The 20,662-nt window shown below is 40.0% G+C and overlaps 1 long non-coding RNA gene across 3 annotated transcripts in view; it reads right to left on the bottom strand.

The window, feature by feature from the left end:
- Positions 1-20,662, bottom strand: part of LOC129641130 (uncharacterized) — a 148,040-nt gene that overhangs the window by 16,500 nt on the left and 110,878 nt on the right. For 2 of the 3 annotated variants that reach the window (XR_008709099.1, XR_008709100.1), the window contains exon 4: positions 1,673-1,825. This is a non-coding gene — a long non-coding RNA (uncharacterized LOC129641130). Of the gene's footprint in view, positions 1-28; positions 1,826-20,662 lie in introns of those variants that run through there. The other variant, XR_008709098.1, reaches the window with a different exon arrangement.

Below are 20,662 nucleotides of genomic sequence, written 5' to 3'. Positions count from 1 at the left end.
TGTTTTGGAGTTTGTTTGTTTGTTTGTTTTTATGCTAGTCATCCTAACAGGTATGAGGAGCTCATTATAAACTTGGTTTGCATTTCCCTGGCAATTGGTGATGCTCTCATATAAGCTGTTGGTCATTTGTATGTCATCTAAGAGGAATAATTATTTCTGAAATTATGTTATGTTCAAAACTTCTTGAAGTTACATGACTTCAGTTATGTTATCTGTAGCACTTCCCTTTTTAGAAAAAGGGGATCTTGGTGTATCTACCCGTTATTCATTAGAACAACCCTGAATAAGTAGACAAATCAACATCGTCACTATTCTCAGAAACATTAGCTTTTAGAAATGGCAAATGTCTGCTATTGTGTACTTTCTCTGACTGCTACCATCATTACTAAATAAAACCATCCACGGTTGATGGGTACATCACGTAAGTACAGGTTAGTAAGACTCATGTGAGGATCATGAAAACCTCTACCCATACATTAGAGTCCCATTTACTTCCTCAAAATCTACATTGCCTTATCCTTTCTGTTTTTAAATCAATACGTTGGTTTCTTTATTTTTTTATTTTTACAAACATGGGGGGTTTTTATCATTGCTTTGGGGCAAGTGCTGCCATAAAGTTAGTTAAGAAGGATTTTTCAATTGGTGTTTTGTCTCTACATAAACAAGTCCACTGTCTGAAATGTCCTATCTAATTGTTTTAGATGTTTTCCCTCTGTTTTTCTTGCTGCTTCACAAACATTTTGCAGCTCTAAGAAAAATCAATTACAATAGACTCAGGTTTTCTAGTTTTGCTTCCTCTAGGGAAATGTAGATTAAGGTTTCAGAAAGCAGGATCAACATTGATATTCAAGCCTTAATATAGTTACTTGTATCAATAAAAATAAATGCAAAGCAATTCCAGCAACAATAAAATACTTTTCCACAGGAACTTTTTTCTTATGAAAACATGGAGGCCCAAGTGTACAATACACAAGCATGATAATAATTACTAGAGATGCTTAGTTCCAGTATATAATGTTTTCACTGTAAAACCTAATCCCTCAAAGACCCACCTTTAACTTCAATCTGTTAATTAGATTGGGCAATATGTAATAAGAAGGATGTTGGCTCCCATTAGTGAGCAAACCAGACTAAACAACTGACTAGAATTAGATAAAACCTGGAAAATAAAAGTAGTCATATTTGATTCTGTTCTTTTAAAATTATCCAATCCTTAATGTCAGTCAATCTGCAGGAAAATCACAATCAGAGAACCAAAGGATTACAAAATCTCAGCACATTGCATTCGGTCCAAGAGTTAGAAAGAATTCCTCCACACGATGTGTATATCTGCCGGGCCCTGATCAGTAAAATGATGATGTAGGAAGTCATTTTTATATTACTTTCTTTGAGATGGACTGCTAAGTCAAAATTTCAAGCAATATTTTCCTTGCCAGCTGAAAAAACAGAAGGGTGCTTTAATCTGATTGTAGCTAGTTTTGGGGTTTTTTATGAGCACCATTCTGCTGCTGTTTGTTATTAGTTTATGACGGACACTATTCTACAGTTGCTCTATGTGCACACATTTTCAGTGAGGAGCAACCTGACCAAGCAGATCTATTAAGGCATCATTTTTTGTTTGTGAAGGTCTACAGGATAGAAGAAGAAAGAGCAGGCATGTTCTGAAGCATACCTGTGTACTGCTTCATTATATCATGTATTAAAATATATATGATAGGGGACTTTCCTGATGGTCCACTGGTTTAAGATTCCATGTTCCCAATGCAGGGGGCACGGGTTCCATCCCTGGTCAGGAACCAAGATCCCACATGCCACACAGTGCAGCCTAAAAAATAAAAATAAAAAAATGTAAAATATATATGAAACAGATTATGTGAGGACCCTGTTGGTAAGATAATTGGGGTATAGGCATCAACATATTAGGAAGTAGGGTTTGTTTGTTGTTTATTGTTTATTTGGTTGTTTATTGAATGAACTGCAATTTCATAAATGCCTTTTGAATCAGTCCTCATGGTAACCCCAGGAGGTAAATATTAACCTAATTTTAAAATGTTTTATAAAAATAAAAATATAGGTAAATGAATACATTTTAATTATATATCCCCATGATTTTCCACAAACTGAACACAACTGTGAAAGTGCAGTCAGATGAAGAAATAGAATATGATCAGCACTACAGAGGGTACCGTTCTATTTCCTTTCCATCACAAATCCTTCCCCTTCAAGGAGACCAGTGCCCTGACTTCTAATGGTACATATTTGTTTTGCCACTTGTAGAATTTTACAATAAAAGAATCATTAGAAAATGTACTTTTCTATCTCGACACCAAGTCTGGTGACATTCACTCATAAGATTGACAGTAGTAGTAGGCAGTTTATTCTCATTGTTATCCAGTTTTTCCATTGTATGGATATGGCATGACATAGAGACAAGGTTTCAATAAAATCCTAAGTTATGAAATCCACTACTCTACATATTTTAACAATATTTAACAATAAAAGAAACATTACAGTCGTTAAGTATTTTCTAGTTGTTATAGGTTGCTCTCCACCCAGCATTTTCGAAAGCCTGGTCCAGTTTTCGCCTTTTGTTTTAAATGTAGCAAACAATGAATTAATAGGACAATTAGTCAATAAAAGAGACACAGAAAAATGGTTGGGCAGTGTTTAATTTTTAGGACGATACTTTATATAACCATACTTACACTAAAAATGAGGAACTGCTATACAAAGATATAGGTCTTAGACTTCAAACTCTGTCTACAGCAATGTGTGTATGTGTGTATATATACACATACACATACATACACCCACATATATTTTGGAGGTAATATATCCCAAATACCACAATTCACTCCCAAGTCATACCTGCTTAGGGTAACTAAATTAACTGTTTCCTCATTGCTTGCATATGTAAAGCTATCTATTAGCTGATTAATTTGATAACAAAGAGATGAATAGTGACCAATGAGTCAATTCATTTAACAGTTGGATGTGTTTTCATCAAACCATTTATTGTGTACATATCAAAACAGTCAATCCTAAAGGAAATCAGTCCTGAATATTCATTGGAAGGATTGATGCGGAAGCTGAAACTCCAATACTTTGGCCACCTGATGTGAAGAACTGACTCATTTGAAAAGACCCTGATGCTGGGAAAGATTGAAGGCATGAGGAGAAGGGGACAAGAGAGGGTGAGATGATTGGATGGCATCACCGACTCGATGGACATGAGTTTGAGCAAGCTCCAGGAGTTGGTGATGGACAGGGAAGCCTGGTGTGCTTGGCTTGGCTTGCAGTCCATGAGGTTGCAGAGTCAGACATGACTTAGTAACTGAACAACAACAACTGAAAATTCAGTGTTGTGAAACAGGGATCCAAAGAGACTCAAATGATATTAGGCTAATCAGAAGGAGATCAAGAAGAAAGGAGTATTTTATGATGAATTATAAGAGCCGCTGCTAAGTTGCTTCAGTTGTGTCCGACTCTGTGCAACCCTATAGACGGCAGCCCACCAGTCTCCCCCGTCCCTGGGATTCTCCAGGCAAGAACACTGGAGTGGGTTGCCATTTCCTTCTCCAATGTATCAAAGTGAAAGATGAAAGTGAAGTCGCTCAGTCGTGTCCTACTCTTAGCGACCCCATGGACTGCAGCCTACAAGGCTCCTCCATCCATGGGATTTTCCAGGCAAGAGTACTGGAGTGGGGTGCCAGCGCCTTCTCCATTATAAGAGCAATCATTCGGATTAGTCTGGCATATGCCCAATTTACAGCTGGAGAGATGGTCATGAGCAGGAACGAGGGCCCTGCAGAAGCCTTCCCTTCTCTGGTATCCCTGCTGCTGCTGCTGCTAAGTCACTTCAGTAGTGTCTGACTCTGTGCGACCCCAGAGACGGCAGCCCACTAGGCTCCACTGTCCCTGGGATTCTCCAGGCAAGAATATTGGAGTGGGTTGCCATTTCCTTCTCCAATGCATGAAAGGGAAAAGTGAAAGTGAAATCGCTCAGTCGTGCCTGACTCTTAGCAACCCCATGGACTGCAGCCTACCAGGCTCCTCCGTCCACGGGATTTTCAAGGCAAGAGTACTGGAGTGGGTTGCCATTGCCTTCTCCAGCAGCAATTTTCCTTGCTCTTATTTCCTGTAGCACTTGAATTCTGTACATAATTTAGGGCAGTTCTGCTTTGTTTACTAATTGTGTTAAAAATCTTGGTTCTTTAAATAAATCATTATCTCCTTGAGGGCAGAAAATGTTCCACAGCATTCTTTGGTTTTTCTGACTCATCCATTTGAGTAGCCAGAACTTTTGATTTGGTCTTTAAAAGGCAACTTGTTTCCCTTAGAAACGGACCTGCTTGCATTTCACTCTCCTGAGGCTATTAGAGAAGCTATGATGAGAATGTGAGGATACATAAAAGATCTTAATTTCAACCATCCTGACAATGTTAGTGACTGAAGTTAAAGTGGCTTTGAGAGGCCATTTTACACATAGAAGTAATAAGTCTTACTTTGGCACAATATGCCATCCTGTGTACTTGAAACATACATTGGTTTCCCCACTAATGAGAAGTTCCCACTAATGAGAAGCTATTCTGGTCCCAGCACTTCATGGGAAATAGATGGGGAAACAGTGGAAATAGTGTCAGAATTTATTTTTGGGGGCTCCAAAATCACTGCAGATGGTGACTGCAAGCCATGAAATTAAAAGATGCTTACTCCTTGGAAGGAAAGTTATGCCCAACCTAGACAGCATATTGAAAAGCAGAGACATTACTTCGCCAACAAAGGTCCGTCTAGTCAAGGCTATGGTCTTTCCTGTGGTCATGTATGGATGTGAGAGTTGGACTGTGAAGAAAGCTGAGCACCGAAGACTTGATGCTTTTGAACTGTGGTGTTGGAGAAGACTCTTGCGAGTTCCTTGGACTGCAAGGAGATTCAACCAGTCCATTCTAAAGGAGATCAGCCCTGGGTGTTCTTTGGAACGAATGATGCTAAAGCTGAAACTCGAGTACTTCGGCCACCTCATGCTAAGAGTTGACTCACTGGAAAAGACTCTGATGCTGGGAGGGATTAGGGGCAGGAGGAAAAGGGGACGACAGAGGATGAGATGGCTGGATGTCATCACTGACTCGATGGACGTGAGTTTGAATGAACTCCAGGAGATGGTGATGTACAGGGAGGCCTGGCATGCTATGATTCATAGGGTCGCAAAGAGTCGGACACGACTGAGCTGAGCGTCTGAACTGAACTGAACTGATAGCATGTAAGTAGAAGAAAGATTTTCTGATAGGGTTACAAATTGGACATGCAGCCACCAAATAGGGAATAATGAAGGATAAGGGGAGAAAGAGCCAGAAACTATCCATTGCCAATAATCTGAAACAGGAGACTACAATGGAAGCTTGATTTACATATGGTGAGTTTATTGTGGTGTATTTGTACAACCAAGGGCCTTGTGAATATTTATAATGGACTTTTCCCCGACTAATGCCAATTTAAGTTAGTAAGTATTGTAATGGTTAAACATTTTTTCTAGGATATAAATAAGCATGCTCTTTCCTTTTATAGGTATTTAATGGATTCCCTGGTGGCTCAGATGGTAAAGAATCTGCCTGCAAAGCAGGAGACCTGGGTTTGATCCCTGGGTTGGGAAGATCTTTGGAGAAGGGAATGGCAACCCATGCCAGTAGTCTTGCCTGGAGAATTCCATGGACAGAGGAGCCCGGTGGGCTACAGTCTATGGGATTGCAAAGAGTTAAATACAACTGAGTGACTAATACTTTCACTTTTCATCAATTTACTTCATCCCATTCTAATTCAGTGAAAATCAAATGAATGCTTTCTGTGGGCTAGGAGGTGTGTTTAGCACTGGGAATCCACAGGAGAGTCCTGCTGCAAGAAAATATCTGCTGATTTTATTGTGTCGGACAATTATGAGAAATCACACAAACTAGTACTTTTGAAACATTTTTCTAAATCTTACAGTAGTATAAAAATTTAAAGTTTTTAAGAGTTTATTTTTGTTCTCATTTCTGCCTTCAGACTGTTTCAGCTAGACATGCATCTGTTAAAAAAAACACTTGATTTTTGGAGGATACATTTTATTTGTGGTTTATGGGGAATCAGGTTCTCATACTGAGAAAGATGTGTTAACACAAAATAAGTATAGAATTCAATCCCAATAATCAAGCTTTTATTAGTAACTAATCATTCTGTATCCATAATGTGGTTTTAAAAATGTTATGTTGAGAAAAAGTTGCCTTTTTCTTCATTGCTTTTATTTCAGTTGTATATATCATTTCACACTTTTGAAATGTTCACTAAGATGAAATCTGGCTTCACCATTTTACTGAAGTAGAAAAAGTCAAGTGACCTTGATTTCCTACTTTATGCCAAATGTCTCTCAAAGGTGATCATCACAAAACACCAGTACTTCTGACTCTTTGTAATGCATTATCCTTAATTGACATTGACGTTCTATAGAAAAGGTTTATGCTTTCATGATTTCCTGAAAGTAAGTTTGTCACCTGTTTGTAGGCAAAAAGTTCTTCAAATTCCTTGGGTTTTTAAAAGCTACCACCTGAAAGACAGTTTATCAGTTATCTTTTAACCTAGTAATGTTTATCACTTTCACATCTAAAATGAATTTATATGCTCATTTTTCATATAAGTAGAGAAAGCTCAAGATGAGGAACTTAAAATCACTGACTTGAAACTCACTTTTGGGGGAAAAGCCATACCCATTGAGAAAGCAATTTGTCATCATTTTCAATACCTCTAATTGCCAAATTGGGAACTCTGATGCCTTATTGTACCAGTATTTTAACTTTGCCTTTTTGCCTCTGAAAGATGCAGACAAGTCTCTATCACCATGATTACTATTATTTCTTGACAAAGATTATGTCCAAAACCCTCTGCTAGGTACAGCTGCCTTTGACCAGCACTGAGGAAGTTATATCACTCAGACAGTCTGTCCTTCAGACACAAAAAGAGATGAAACTGGACTGCAAGGAGATTAAACCAGTCATTCCTAAAGGAAATTAGTCCTAAATATTCATTGGAAGGACTGATGCTGAAGTTGAAACTCCAGTACTTTGGCCACCTGATGCGAAGAACTGACTTACTGGAAAAGACACAGATGCTGGGAAAGATTGAAGGCGGGAGGAGAAGGGGACGATAGAGGATGACATGGTTGGATGGCATCACCAACTTGATGGACATGAGTTTGAGCAAGCTCCTGGAACTGGTGATAGACAGGGAAGCCTGGTGTGCTGCAGTCCACGGGGTCGAAAAGAATTGGACATGACTGAGCAACTAAACTGAATTAGAAGCAGCAGCTTACTTGGGATAAGCAAAGGGTTCTGTCTACCAAAAAAAAATTTTTTTAAACAGATCAATTCTTTCAGAATCTGCTATGACTTACATAAAACTAGTCATCAGACAGCAGATCCAACCCATCTTGGCTTTGATATTTTCCTTGAATAATCCCTCACCCTTCCAACCAGATTTCAATGCTAATTTGGTCTGTTATTAGTATCACTCAGGGTGAGAGAGGGTATTTTTAAAAAATTTTGGTTTTTAATTGAAGGATAATTGCCCTACAATATTGTGTTCAGTTCAGTTCAGTTCAGTCTCTCAGTTGTGTCCGACTCTTTGCGACACCATGAATCATAGCACACCAGGTCTCCCTGTCCATCACCAACTCCCGGAGTTCACCCAAACTCATGTCCATCGAGTCGGTGATGCCATCCAGCCATCTCATCCTCTGTCGTCCCCTTCTCCTCCTGCCCCCAGTCCCTCCCAGCATCAGGGTCTTTTCCAATGAGTCAACTCTTCACATGAGGTAGCCAAAGTATTGGAGTTTCAGCCTCAGCATCAGTCCCTCCAATGAACACCCAGGACTGATCTCCTTTAGGATGGACAGGTTGTATCTCCTTGCAGTCCAAGGGACTCACAAGAGTCTTCCCCAACACCACAGTTCAAAAGCATCAACTCTTGGTGCTTAGCTTTCTTCACAGTCCAACTCTCACATCCATACATGACCACAGGAAAAACCATAGCCTTGACTAGACGGACCTTTGTTGGCAAAGCAATGTCTCTGCTTTTTAATATGCTGTTTAGGTTGGGCATAACTTTCCTTCCAAGGAGTAAGAATCTTTTAATTTCATGGCTGCAGTCACCATCTGCAGTGATTTTGGAGCCCCAAAAAATAAAGTCTGACACTGTTTCCACTGTTTCTCCATCTATTTGCCATGAAGTGATGGGACCAGATGCCATGATCTTAGTTTTCTGAATGTTGAGCTTTAAGCCAACTTTTTCACTCTCCTCTTTCACTTTCATCAACAGGCTTTTTAGTTCCTCTTCACTTTCTGCCATAAGGGTGGTGTCATCTGCATATCTGAGGTTATTGATATTTCTCCTGGCAATCTTGATTCCAGCTTGTGCTTCTTCCACTCCAGCGTTTCTCATGATGTACTCTGCATATAAGTCAAATAAGCAGTGTGACAATATACAGCCTTGATGTACTCCTTTTCCTATTTGGAACCAGTCTGTTGTTCCATGTCCAGTTCTAACTGTTGCTTCCTGACCTGCATATAGGTTTCTCAAGAGGCAGGTCAGGTGGTCTGGTATTCCCATCTCTTTCAGAATTTTCCACAGTTGATTGTGATCCACACAGTCAAAGGCTTTGGAATAGTCAATAAAGCAGAAATAGATGTTTTTCTGGAACATCTCTAGGTTGTTACGAAGTCCCAGTTTGAGTCCCCTGAGTCACACAGCAAATTCCCACTGTTTTACATATACGTATATGTAAAACATTATGTACATGTTTTCATTCTACTCTTTCCATATATCCCACCCTCTCCTTCCTCCCCCCACCCCATGTTCATAAGTCTGTTCTCTATGCTGTGAGGTTGAGAGAGGGTTTTGAATGCTGTCAGTTTTTCTCAGTAATTATGAATTACCTCCTACTACAAAAGCAGAAAATCATTATGTAGGAGAGAAGATTGAGTTAAAAAAACATGTGAAAATATGTATTCCCTTAATATTTGTGAAGAGATTACTGGCTTTACTTCCTGAACATATTTAGGTACATGTAAGTCATGACTTGGAGACAAGCAGAAGGGCTTCATGATCATTTCCCATTCTTCAGGCAGCACGGTCATCGAATGAGATATACACAGCTTCTGCCTCCACTGTTGCCTCGCCCAAACAAAGACCTTTTTTTTTCCAAGTCTCTAATTTCTTCCCCAGCCTCAAACACACAACACACATGTACACCACAATCACTCTCTCTTTCTCTTACTCCCCACTCCCTTCCCACCTCTCTCTCTTTAAAAGTATTTCCATAGAGGGAATCCAGTTACAGTGGCATCAAGGGAAGGTGTGAAAGAGTCCAAAATGTTACCATAAGCAGAATTATATCTGGGAAGAAGCAAAAAGTTATGAAAAATTTCCCTTGGGTTGATTGGCTAATCGTGGGGAAATGAGCTTTGCATTTTAAAAGCATTGCTTGGGAAGGCCACTCTTTGTCCATCCCTGACTTTTTTCAAACTTTAAACTTTTTATTTTGTATTGGGGTATAAATGATTAACAATGTTGTGGTAGTTTCAGGTGAACAGTGAAGGGACTCAGTCCTATATATACCATAGACTGTAGCCTGCCAGGCTCCTCTGTCTATAGAATTCTCCAGGCAAGAATATTGGAGTGGGTAGTCATTCCGTTCTCCAGGGGATCTTCTTGACCCAGGGATAGAACCCAGATCTCATGCAGTGCAGGCAGATTCTGTACTGTTTGAGCCACCATACATACATGTATTCATACACCATACATGTATTCATTCTCCCCCAAACCCCCCTCCCATCTAGTCTGCCACATAACACTGAGCAGAGTTCCCCATGCTATACAGTAGGTTCTTGTTGGGTATCCATTTTGAATATAGCAGTGTATACATGACTATCCCAAATTCCCTAACTATCCCTTCTCCCTGGCAACTATGTCATCACTGTCAGTTAAGAGGTCTCATTCTTTCTAGATAATTAGTGGTTCTGACAGCAGTGATCTTTATTTAAAATAATAATATACTAAGAATGAACAGAAATAGTATAATTCCAAGGGATTTCTTTGGGTGGGGAGGGGGGGGATTAGAAATCATTCTCCACCTGGGTATATCAGTTCAGTTCAGTTCAGTCGCTCAGTCGTGTCCAACTCTTTGTTATCCCATGGACTGCAGCATGCCACACCTCCCTGTCCATCACCAACTCCCGGAGTTCACTCAAACTCATGTCCATCGAGTCGGTGATGCCATCCAACCATCTCATCCTCTGTCATCCCCTTCTCCTCCCACCTTCAATCCTTCCCAGCCTCAGGGTCTTTTCAAATGAGTCAGTTCTTCGCATCAGGTGGCCAAGAGTTAAAAGAAAGCACCAGTTTTTTTTTTTTTTTTCCTTGCCTTCTACAATCAGGACTTATGCAGACCTTTTATTGGGTAGGATGGTAGGAGTTTAATTCATGACATTTCTTTACTTGTCCATACATCATAGACCACTGTCACTGCATTGGAAGTACTTGTGGGAGGGGTGAGCTTCTTGTTCTGAAAATGGAGAAGTGGCTCCTATTGGACTGGCCTTACCACAGAAAACAACTTGAAGCTCTGGACATGATAAAAGAAAAACTTACTTAAAGTCACTAGAGAATAACTAAAATCAGGCAAATTTTAAAGGAGAGTATACATTTGAAAGTAGAAAATGGAATAGGGTAAGTTTCCCCTTTTACAGCTTTTTTTTTTTTTTTTTTTTTGCTGAGGGTAGGCTACAGTCAGTCCCAAGTAAGGTGACTAAAACCGGCATCTGGAAAGTACGAGAGAAATATCAAAGAGGAGACACTCAATAAAGGGAACTCCAAATTCTACATATAAACTCTATCCTGAGCTATAGTTCAGCAGACCCCTGAACTATGCCTGTGCAAGACTGAGGCAAAACTAACTGAAGAAAGACTCCAGCTGCTGCTCACTAAGGAGGAGACATGGTTTGGATTTCAAGTCCTGCCAAGTCAACTGCCTATGAAACCCTTTTAAAAAATTGATATTCTCTGAAATAACACAACAGAATCCACAGTCTGAACATCCCATTTTTCATAAAGTCCAGGGTACTAGACATTAACAAACAGAAAAATGTGACCCAAACTGAGGTGAAAAAAGCGATCAGTGCAGATGGACCACAAGACCAGTTACTATACTTAGCAGAGATTTTATTGGACTCTCTCTATTATTTAAAATCTGATTTATTCAGGTATTTTGCATTTCCAGCATTTTTGTTATTCTCTGCCTTCCTACATTGGTTTAGTCCATTCTGCAACTTCTTGCGAAAGCACTTTAAGGTTTTCCTGAAGATGAACAATTTTGCTCAATCCACACATTATTTCCCTCTGAATTTGGCTGACATTATTCTGAGATGCTCTTAAGATGTCTTTGGTCTCAATAACTCGCAATCGGAGGGATTCTGATGATTCTTGGAGTAACCGTGTCTGTGCTTGAAGGCGAGTTATCATCATGGTATGAAATAAAAGTTTAGGGAACTTACTTTTTTGTTCTTCAAGAGAGCCCCCAAGTGAAGAGGTGAAACTGTTCATACCTTTGTGAAATATGGCCAAACACAGAGTTTGTAACTTTAGAGGACTGTATACCTTTGGAGGTGACTTCATGGTTTCATAGGCTTGTGTAAACAGTCTAGTCTTCTGACTAAATTTGCCATATTCTTCAGCTTTGTCAGTAAGTTGTTGGGCCACCTCTTTTTTCTTCTTTAGAGTATATAGTCTCTTTACTATAAAAACAAACAGAGCAGCATACACCAAGATCTCCCAGGAAAACTCCAAGGTTCTTGGAGCTTGGGTCAAATATCTGGAGAACACGATCAAAGCACCATATAGTTGCTCCATTACCAGTTGGAGAAACATTTTTATGACAACCAGCATACCATCCATGGCTCCAGAAGACACTGCAGCTCTGTCTCTGACTTCCAGTCTCCTGTGGGCCACAAGTGACTACAGAGATCTTGTAGAATGTTCTGATTCTTACCTAAACAAGTGCCTGGCAACAAGGACAGAGCCAATAGGAGGGGCTGAGAGGAGGCGGCAGCAAGGTTCTATAAAAGAGTGTCCTAAGATTGCTCTGCTCCCCAAAAGAAACAGAGTCACATTACTCATACCCTGCACTTAGCATTTGGAAATGTGGAAAGAGCTGATGGTAGCCAGAGGAGACCAGCCAATGAGTTCTGACCACATTAGGCCCCATCTGACCTTACAACAGACCTGGGTCTAGCCAGTCCCATGCCAACACACCCTTGAGCATGTTAGGGCATAATGGTGATAGATGCTGTAGTATAGGACTCATGGGCCCACATCTTTGGGTGAGGATCATTGTCCTGATTTAAAGTTTCCTTGGGCAACAAGGAAGTCTGGCCTTGCTTAGTCTCATCAAAGATAGTAACTAAGAGAGCTGTTTTTCAGTTCCAAGGACTTGGGAAAAAAATCAATTGGAACTGGCAATGTCTTAATATTTCAGTATTTTCTGTGGAGCCTGTGTTTTCCTATTTAATCCTAGTGTCCTGGAAGACAATGACTCTCCTCTAGTGCTGACTCAGGGATCCCATCACCACCCCTCATGTGGCCCTGGCTCTCTCCAGCACACGACTCCCAAGGTTGACCTGCTCCATTGAGTCATCTTCAGAAGAGAGGCCTTTCTTCCCAAAAGGGAGCTGGTCCTACTTCTAGCTGAATTTGTCATCTTTTATTGTTTTTAAAACTACATCTCACTCTCCCCGTATTTCTCTGGCAAACTCTGCTCCTTGTCCAACACTTGGGATTGCCACAGTGACTCATCCCTAATATTTTTATTCGTATTATTATTTTTCATCCCCAATACTTTTACTATGAGAAATCAGTAGGCTTGTCAGTCAAATTCCGCTTGGGGCCCTTAGAGGGTGCTGGACTGCAGGTCCTCCCATGGATGTGGAGAATAGATGTTCTGATCAATGAGGAGAAGGCAGCCAAATGCCTAATGTAGTGATATTTTTTAATTGAGATAACATTGTTTTATTGGACTTCCCAAGTGGCACTTGTGGTAAAGAACCCACCTGCCAATGCAGGAGATGTAAGAGACTAGGGTTTGATCCCTGGGTTGGGAAGGTCTCCTAGAGGAGGGCATGGCAACACACTCCAGTATTCTTGCCTGGAGAATCCCCATGGACAGAGGAGCCTGGTGGGCTACAGTTCAATATTGTATAAGTTTGGGGTGTACAACATTATATTTCTACTTCTGTATACACTACAGTGTGCTCACCACCAAAATTTTAATTTCTACCTGTCACTATACAGTACTTTCTTTATCCATATCACCTTCCTTCTCTTCCCCTCTAGTAACCACTACTCTGTTCTCTGTATCCACATGTTTGTTTTTGTTTGGTATGTTCAATTTTTCTGGAGGGGGTTGCTTGTTTTTTTTAATATTCAACATATGAGAGAGATCATATGGTATTTGTCTTCTCTGATTTATCTGATTTATTTCACTCAGCATAACAGCCTCAAGGTCTATCCATGTAGTCACAAATGGCAAGATTATATCCTTTTTTATGGCTAAGATAGTTTTTCCTTGTAATAGTTTTAAAAGGAAATGGTCATTTTAGAGTTTATAACCTGTTTGGGAAAAGAATAAACTCAGTCACTGTTGGGATTTAAAGAGAGGGAGCGATTAGAGAGGATTTTAGACAGAACTCTTTCAGTTGTCAGTTACATGTTCACCACTGGAAGTAGCTTAAGTCAAAATAGGAATCTGGGGTGCAAATAGTGGAGGTTCACAGAATGGGAGAACTGTGTGAGTCAGGGAATCCCCTGGAGCCTCGAGTCAGAAGCCACTCCTAAGAGTCACTCTGTCTCTTTTCTTGATTCAGGAAAAGAAAAACCTCTGGGTGTCTGTGGGTTGGCTCTATGAGTGGCAGGAACATGGCTGCCAGTATCTCTAGTAGACAAGGAATTTAAATCAGCTATTATAGCTCTGATGAAGGTCACAGGAAGCAGCTATGGAGGTTTTCCCAAGGAGACCCCATGTCTATGGGAAGTTATCAAGCACTTCCTCAACTGCCTCTCCTTGTCTTGCTTGAGAATCCAAGGTACTCATAGGATTATAGCTATCAGCAGAAGCCACGGGATTTACCAACAGCTTCTACAGCAACCACCAACACGTACAGTTCTATTCCTTGGAAGGGGCTCTGCCAAGGGAAATCTAGAGTGGCTGTCTATGCAGTGACATCTCAGCCTGGAATCTATGGACTTGGTTAGTCAGAAGCCATTGTTCTCTGTAACACCGAGGGGTTCCTGAGGCCATCTCTGGTATCAGCAGGTAGGAGGTAACCTTGCCTCACAGCTGCAGACTGCTTATCCTTGTACCCACGGCAGGCCGGTATGGTGACTCTGTGATTGAGCATAGACAGTGGTACATACAGAGAGGTCAAAGTAGAACAAACATGGTGCACTGATAAGATGATGGAATAATCAATTTAACTAGGCAGAGATTACTAAGATGTCCGTGTAAGCAAGTGTGGCAGCCCATGGGTTTGCTCTCGGAGACAAGAACCACCACATAGACTGAAATCAGCTCACTGGCCTGGGCATACCCTCCAAACCACTGATTTAGGCATGTGTCAGACACCTGACCAGATCTGTGCTCGAAAGAAATCTGTCATGTTTCCAGTGAAGATTTAAAGATATCTTTGATAATCCAGTGTTTAAGACAGTGCCTAGTACATGGTAGGCACCAATATCTGTAGAGTGACTAAGCCAATACTCTAGGGAAGGAAAGTGCTGTCTGAGTAAAGAGATGATGATGACAATCATGGGATCAGCATGCAGCAAGTGTTTGCTCTATGCCAAGCATGGAGCTAAACAATTATATGAATTATCTCACTTAATTTCCCCAGCATGCCTACGAGTTAGGTTCTATTATTGTCTTCATTTTAACATATGAGGACAGTGAGGCACAGGAAGTTTCAAGAGATGTATAATCTGTTGTTTCTGCATCGTTTTGGCTACTTGATCCACTAAAGCTGAATAATAAAGAGCATAAACTGGAATCACGGCTCCCAGAGTCTTGCATGGGCATGACCTCCAAATGGGACTTTGCAGGTAACCATTCCACTAGGTAAGACTGGAGTCCCCTAAAACTGTGCTCAGTAATAGAAAATGGAATATTCATGAAGACACTGAATGAAAACACAAAAACCACACTCAAATAATAAACCAGCAGACAAGTTATTATACAGCAGCGCTGAGAGCTGCTTGGGTGGGGTGGGATGCTAGTGGGATGCCAGGAGAAACTCTTTTAAATGCCAGGAGAAACTCTCATAAAGAATGCTTTTGAAGCAGAACTGAAAGGACACTTCCCTGCAAAGGCATTGGAAAGAGCATAAACCAAACAGCTGAGTCACATACTACAAATTCCAACTACAGTTCTGAAATAAAAAGAAGCTTTCAAAGAGATGGTGGGAAAAGATAGGTCTTTTCTGTCATATCCAGTGGCAAGTTCAATCAGCAGTAACGTCACAATCAGCCACAGACTCGAGTCTAGAGGCTGAGTGGTCACCGAGGGTCCTTCTTGGCACATTTTATAAACAGAATGCTAAAGCATTGAAAACTAACTAGGCAAGAGGGAAGAGAGGACGGAGACCTAGATTTACTTGACTTGAATAATCTGTACTATCAGAGATGGCAGAGATTTAGATGCTTGCATTGAAATCGACACGTGAAACTTCCTGCAGTAATAAGTACGACTTCGGTGTTTATTTCCGCCTTTCATACAAGAAAGGCTTTGAAGGCTGATGCAGTACAAATACAAGGTAGCTTTAGGCAAGCATTGTCCTGTGTGGTTATAGGGTTATACATCATTTGGCACTGGCTCTCACACTAACCTGGGACAACTCTGATCTCTCTAATTTGGCAAAACTTCATAGATTCACACAGCACTTTAAATCAAGGACCAATCATTTTTTTCCTGTAAAGAGCCTGTAAAGATAGTAAATAGTTAAGGCTTTTCAAGACTTATATTGTCTATGTTGCATATTCTTCATCATTTCTATTTTTTTTAAATCCTTTAAAGTGAAAGAAAGTGAAGTCGCTCAGTCATGTCCGACTCTTTGTGACTCCATGGACTGTAGCCTACCAGGCTCCTCTGTCCTTGGGATTTTCCAGGCAAGAATACTGGAGTGGGTTGCCATGCCCTTCTCCAGGGCATCTTCCCAACCCAGGGATTGAACCCAGATCTCCCGCATTGTAGGCAGACACTTTATCGTCTGAGCCACCAGGGAAGTCTAAGTCCCTTTAAAAATATACAAAACATTCTGAGCTCAAGAGCCATACAAAAATAGGTCACTGGCTGGATTTGGTCCTCAGGATACAGTGTGCCATCCCTTTACTAAATTACTGAGAAAGTGGATGTGTGGGTGAGACGTGTGCAATGAGGTATGTACATAATATACCTAATTGAAGAGACACATGCTTTCATGTACAGGTTAAGTATGTGAATTTTCTTTTTTTCTCTTTTCCTTTAGAAAATAAATTCATCTGGTGCAGAGACTTTACTAGCATTTTTACAGTTCTCCAAAACAGCAAGAAATGAATTCTACACAAAGCAGATCTCAATAAATACACACTGACAGACTACTATAAAGAAAATAGCCTATGTTAACAGACCATGGCTGGGGAAAATCTCAGTTTTCCTTTTTCAGAAGAAAAAATGCCAAGTTTTCTTTCTACTTAACACCTAAAGATATGTGATGTGTGTTGTTTCAGTGTATGTGCACCTGGTAACACTATTATCATCATCAACATCAACATTACAATTTTAACATCTTATTTCACATATTATGGTTTTCAAAACACTTTCTATGCATTATCCTATATTAGTCTTGACATCAGAAATACTATGCATTTTCACAGATAAAATTTCCACATTAAGAGAAAATATCAAACAGATTTCAAAACTCCAAATTTCCCGATGCCAAAATTTAACTAACAGCTCAAAATCTACCTACAAAATTGACACAAAATCTACTATCTAGCATGATAAAGAACAAAGCAAAGAAATATGAAAGATGTTTATTTTTTCTATGTAATTATCTGAGTGTCTAATTTGATCAAGGAAAAGGACTGAAGAGCTCAGAAGACAAACTATATATAGGAAGTAGAGTCTCACTAACTTTCCATTTTCTAGATCTTTTTTTTTTTTTTTTTTTCCGGTCATACTTTGACTGCAAAATCTGGTTGGGTTTTTCTGCCTCTGGCTTTATTTATTTATTATCACTGCATTGAAGGGCCATGTATTCTCATCATGCATTTTTAAAAACTACTGCTGAGACATTTTCACATTCAGTACTGTAATAAACATTTTATTATTGAACTCCAGTATGTTCTCCTTCCTTCTAAAGATACCTGAAGTTATATATCACTGGGAATAAAAATACAGTCTTCTTGCTGCAGAAAGTTTTTATTTACTAGAGTTCAAAATGCCAGCATTATGAGATAAGCTATCATACAAGATGTTGACAAGGAAAGTCAATATGCACTACCCAGTTTGCGCTCCACATTTTTTTGTGCTGTTACTCATAGTTGGGGCATGAGGTTCTCATAAACTTCCCTTCAAATTGCCATCGCATTCCATTTATGGCTTCAGAGGCAATTTTCAAGGTTGAGAAATGAAAGGAATGGGACACAGTCATAAGACAACTCTATCTCATCATTACTCTCACTTTGTGGTAGTTCTTGGTCTTGCTCTTGTACTAACTTCACCAATGTATCTTTTTACCCAGTTCTACAGTCCAGAAATTCATGTGTCTCCTTTTTTCTTCTGTCCCCAAAGGTACATAAGAAGTATGTTTGTAATATATACTTATAAACCTTTTACACAGTAGAAGTTCTCAGTTGCTTCCCAAACTACATCTAAATACCTGTTCCTTGTTTTCAAGAGGTTTTGTAATTTTTGTTTTAAAAATTGATGTACAATTGACACATAACATTATATTAGTTTCCTATACAAAACAAGATGATTAGATATCTGTATATATTGAGAAATCTCACCACAATGAGTCTAGATAACATCCATTGCTACACAGTTACACAATTTTTTCTTGAGAACTTTCCAGATCTACTCTCTTAGCAATGTTCAAATTTGCAATACAGTGTTATTACCATGTCTGTATGGTACATCCCATGACTTAATCTTCTTTATATCTTTTAACTACTTTCACCCATTTCACCTAAGCCCCACCCCCTGCCTCTGGCAAGGTCTTTCATAACTCAGTGCTTCTTGCTAATTAAGTTAGGAAATGGCACCCCACTCCAGTACTCTTGCCTGGAGAATCCCATGGAGGGAGGAGCCTGGTAGGCTACAGTCCATGGGGTCACAAAGAGTCGGACAGGACTGAGTGACTTCACTTTCACTTTCATACATAAACCTGGTAAATCTTGTAGATCTTGAAGGTAAAGTTATATCCTGAGAAGAGTCTCACTATCAACAGCTGATAATGGATATAGGTTGAGTTCAGAATCTATTAGAGGAATGAGAACAAATAAACCACCAATAGTCTTTTCCCATGCCATCACCCATTTAGTACAGAAGAGGCATATCTAGGATAAACACCTATGAGATCATTCTCCCTTCTGTCTCTTCTTCTCCTTTCTAAAGGTGACTTCAGTCAGGGCTCTGGGTCCATTCCAGAAGCTGTGACTTCAGATTCTTCAGAGCGAAACATCCACAAGTCATATCATATTTTTCTTGCCATGACAACTATATAGCTTCATTTTAATGTGCCATTATGCTAACAAAGTCTCTCTTTGTTCTAATAAGTAAAAAAGGTGAAGAACATCTTGCAACATTTATCTCCAAATAACCTTTCCACTTTGTTGGTATGATTACCTCATGGGCATCTGAAGGCTTTAGGTTTATTCCTCATTTACCAGCTTAGTTCATGTGTTTCCCTTTCCCGGAATCACTCTTCTTCTGCATGACTTCCAGTCCTTCAGACTCTGGCTCCACATCAACCCTCATGGAAACCTCAGTATCAGTTATCTATCATTGCATAACATTCACCCAAAACTTGGTGGTATCAGAAAACATTTATTATGCCTGAGATTTAATGGGTCAGGAATCTAGGCAGGGACCACCAGGGATAGATAGTTTTCATTCCACAATGACTAGGGTCTTAGTTGGGTAGTGTGAATCCTTAGAGAGGCCTGTGATGGCTCAGTTAGGGTCTTATGTCTGAGGTTTTGGTTGTGGCTGCTGGCTGGCTGTCTTCCTTATTTTTCACATCACCTTTGTTGCAGCTGGAATGTCTAATAAAGCTTCTTCATTTTCATGTCTGGTGTCTCAATGGCTAGAATGCTGAGGCTAAAGAAATATGTTTTCATGTAGCCTTTCCATGATGATGCTGATGCTCCAATACTTTGGCCACCTGATCTAAAGAGAAGACTTATTGGAAAAGAGCCTGATGCTGGGAGCCAGACATCCTGGAACGTGAAGTCAGGTGGGCCTTAAAAAGTATCACTATGAACAAAGCTAGTGGAGGTGATGGAATTCCAGTTGAGCTATTTCAAATCCTAAAAGATGATGCTGTGAAAGTGCTGCACTCAATATGCCAGCAAATTTGGAAAACTCAGCAGTGGCCACAGGACTGGAAAAGGTCAGTTTTCATTACAATCCAAAAGAAAGGCAAAGCCAAAGAATGCTCAGACTACTGCACAATTGCACTCATCTCACACACTAGCAAAGTAATGCTCAAAATTCTTCAAGCCAGGCTTCAACAGTACGTGAACTATGAACTTTCGGATGTTAAAGTTGCATTTAGAAAAGGCAGAGGAGCCAGAGATCAAAGTGCCAACATCCACTAGATCATCAAAAAAGCAAGAGTGTTCCAGAAAATCCTGCTTTATTGACTATGCCAAAGACTTTAACTGTGTGGATCTCAACGAACTGTGGAAATTCTTCAAGAGATGGGAATATCAGACCACCTGATCTGCCTCCTGAGAAATCTGTATACAGGTCAAGAAGCGAAAGTAAGAACTGGATATGGAACAACAGACTGGTTCCAAATCAGGAAAGAAGTATGTCAAGGCTATATATTGTCATCCTGCTTACTTAACTCACATGCAGAGTACATCATGAGAAATGTTGGATTGGATGAAGAGCAAGCTGGAATCAAGACTGCCGGGAGAACTATCAATAACCTCAGATATGCAGATGACATTACATTTATGGCAGAAAGTGAAGAAGAACTAAAGAGCCTCTTGATGAATGCAAAAGAGAGTGAAAAAGTTGGCTTAAAGCTCAACATTCAGAAAACGAAGATCATGGCATCTGGTCCCATCACTTCGTGGGAAATAGATGGGAAAACAGTGGAAACAGTGTCAGACTTTATTTTGGAGGGCTCCAAAATCACTGCAGATGGTGACTGCAGCCATGAAATTAAAAGATGCTTGCTCCTTGGAAGAAAAGTCATGACTAACCTAGATAGCATATTGAAGAGCAGAGACATTACTTTGCCAACAATGGTCCGTCTAGTCAAGGCTATGGTTTTTCTACTGGTCATGTATGGATGTGAGAGTTGGACTATAAAGAAAGCTG

The sequence above is a fragment of the Bubalus kerabau genome, unplaced genomic scaffold (assembly GCF_029407905.1).
Source record: "Bubalus kerabau isolate K-KA32 ecotype Philippines breed swamp buffalo unplaced genomic scaffold, PCC_UOA_SB_1v2 scaffold_76, whole genome shotgun sequence".
Lineage (NCBI taxonomy): Eukaryota > Metazoa > Chordata > Mammalia > Artiodactyla > Bovidae > Bubalus > Bubalus kerabau.
The sequence above is the reverse complement of the archived record's forward strand: the minus strand, read 5'-3'. Positions and strand labels throughout refer to the sequence as shown.